The 2,500-nt window shown below is 61.6% G+C and overlaps 2 non-coding genes across 2 annotated transcripts in view; both read left to right on the top strand.

Annotated features, from left to right (window-relative positions):
- The first annotated feature begins 951 nt into the window (after positions 1–951).
- LOC137362808 (5.8S ribosomal RNA) lies at positions 952–1,105 on the top strand. The gene has a single exon (XR_010972669.1). It is a non-coding gene; the product is annotated as a 5.8S ribosomal RNA (ribosomal RNA).
- A 1,160-nt stretch (positions 1,106–2,265) lies between these two features.
- LOC137362803 (28S ribosomal RNA) overlaps positions 2,266–2,500 on the top strand; it is a 3,767-nt gene continuing 3,532 nt past the window's right edge. Inside the window, exon 1 of the ribosomal RNA XR_010972664.1 lies at positions 2,266–2,500. This exon is cut by the window's right edge and continues 3,532 nt beyond it. This is a non-coding gene — a ribosomal RNA (28S ribosomal RNA).

Here is a 2,500-nt window from a genome sequence, read left to right as displayed (position 1 = left end):
CCCCTTGGCCTGCGGCCCGGTCTCTCGACTTCTGGTCTCGTCTGTGTTGTGCATCCCATCCGGCAGGGTGAGCGTGAGGCTTTCGTTCTCTGTACTCCACGCCTTCCTCCAGCCCCTCCTCCTCTCTTCTCACTGGCCAGGCTCTCCTCGTCTTTACGCTGTCACTGACGGGCCACCCAGCTCTCGTCCGGGACCGGCGACCGTAGAAGCACCCGCCTTCCTATGGACTTGCCACCGTCTTGCAGCATTACAACCGCAGTCGAATTGAAGGGAGCTTCTGCGGGCTTGGGTGCTGCCCGGCGGCCCGCCGTCGGGACCTCGTCAACCGGCCACTGTGAGCTCTGCAGGGACTGATCCGGTGATGCAGGCCCGGTTTTCTTTCCCACCGTGGGGACACTTTGGTCGCTCTAGTCACCCTCCCTTTACCGGTACAGGGTACCTACACGACTCCCCCTCCGGCCCCGCGAGCTGGTGCTTTTGGCGGAGCGGCGGTTTAAAGACTCGCGTGTCCGTTGCCGGTGTCGAGCTTGAGATGGCAGCCGTGACGTTCGAGAGAATGTACCTGGCCGCGGAGGCAGGATTTGTTTCCCCGCAGCGGGCTCATCCTGTCGGCCTTGTACCCCACTCAGTCCGTCCGCGTTCGCTCTCTCTCTCTCCTCGTCCTCCCGGCCTCGGTGGCGGCAGAGACCCTGCCTCTGTTGTCCGTGGTGCGCGTCGGCACGGTTGGGCTCCGGCGTCGGACGAGCTGACGCGCTTCGCCTCGCGAGCGCCCTGACCACGTTGGCCGCGTGAAAACCTTTCTTTGGTCATTGTGATTGTTCGACTGAAATCCGAAGGGCCGTGCCAGGCTGGGGCTCTCCCACCCCCCACACCCCATTGGGGAGGGCGGGGGAGCGTTCGCACGTTCCGGGTTCGACCCCTCGCGCGAGGGACGGACCGAAAACCTGAGACAACTCTTAGCGGTGGATCACTCGGCTCGTGCGTCGATGAAGAACGCAGCTAGCTGCGAGAATTAATGTGAATTGCAGGACACATTGATCATCGACACTTTGAACGCACTTTGCGGCCCCGGGTTCCTCCCGGGGCTACGCCTGTCTGAGGGTCGCTTGACAATCAATCGCACTCGCCTTTGCCGGCGGGAGCGCGGCTGGGGTTTTGTCGCAGAGGTTCCTTTGCTCCTCTTCGTCCCCCTAAGTGCAGACCTGGAGTTTACTCCGCCTTTGGGAGAGTTCGACCTCTGTCCCTCCATTTAATCGCGATGGGGGGCAGTCCGGCGTGGGCCTCCGGGCGCGCCGGCACTGGTCTCGGCCAGCCTCTGCTTTTCCCAGGACGGCTGTCAGTGGGTTGCAAACGAACGACTGCGTCAGTGCTGGGACTGCTTGCTGCCGGGCCGTTAGCCTCCGAATGGATCGTGGAGGGCAGAGTTGACTCTCTGTGGAGTGTGCAGAGCAGAGATGGGAACGATGCCTGGTGAATCGGCATAGAGAGAGAGAGACTCGGTGTGGCATGTCGGTGGACGCAAACCGTGTGGTTCGGTCTCGATGGCTGTTGCCAGTGGTCGACGTGGTTTAGTGGTTCTGGACGAGGAGGAGGAGGAGGAGAGCTTGACGTAGTTGACTGTGGGCTTGCCGTGCTGCCTCGCTGGCTTTGCGTGCCCTCATTCGGTGTTTGTGCAGTTTTGCCATGGAGTCCCTGCGGTGCTGCGTGTTGTGCTGGAGCCCTGTCTCCTTCCACACGCATGCCTCCCGCTGTGCCTCCGGCAAGCTCGCCTACATCTGAGGGTGCACCTAGTCAGTGCCGCACGGTCCTGTCCCCCTGGTCTCTGCTGCCTGCTTTTCGAACCAACTCCCCCACCCCGGTTGCACGTGCTCCAAACTCTTGCCACGCCTTCTAGCTGCTGCTAGTCTCGGGTCCTTTCCACGCTTGCTTCCCGTGGGCTGCTCGCTTTTCTCTCCTGCCCTCGTGCAGTTCAAACCAGCACCGCGCCCACGCTCTTTGTCTTCGGCACCTCCCTTATCGGCACTCCGGAACAGTTATGAGCCGAGCCCGGTCGCAAGCCCGACGTCGACACGCGTGCACATCCGCTCGTTACTAACCCCTGGCCTGGTGAGCGCCCCCCCCCCGAGGGTTGAGTACGAGGTGCCGTTGTCAGTAAGTTGCGAGATATACCGGCCGGCCTGGAGCTTTTGGTGCTGCGTTTAAGTCTGGGCGGGGGCCATCCGATGTTGAGAAACGCACGCACGCGATCGCTCACCATTCTGCCTACGACCTCAGATCAGACGTGACAACCCGCTGAATTTAAGCATATTACTAAGCGGAGGAAAAGAAACTAACAAGGATTCCCCTAGTAACTGCGAGTGAAGAGGGAACAGCCCAGCGCCGAATCCCCGCTCGCCTGGCGGGCGTGGGAAATGTGGCGTATAGAAGACCTCTTTCTCTGACGACGCTCCGGGGCCCAAGTCCTTCTGATCGAGGCTTAGCCTGAGGACGGTGTGAGGCC

This window comes from Heterodontus francisci, unplaced genomic scaffold (assembly GCF_036365525.1).
Source record: "Heterodontus francisci isolate sHetFra1 unplaced genomic scaffold, sHetFra1.hap1 HAP1_SCAFFOLD_1418, whole genome shotgun sequence".
In the NCBI taxonomy this organism is placed as follows: Eukaryota; Metazoa; Chordata; class Chondrichthyes; order Heterodontiformes; family Heterodontidae; genus Heterodontus; species Heterodontus francisci.
The sequence above is the reverse complement of the archived record's forward strand: the minus strand, read 5'-3'. Positions and strand labels throughout refer to the sequence as shown.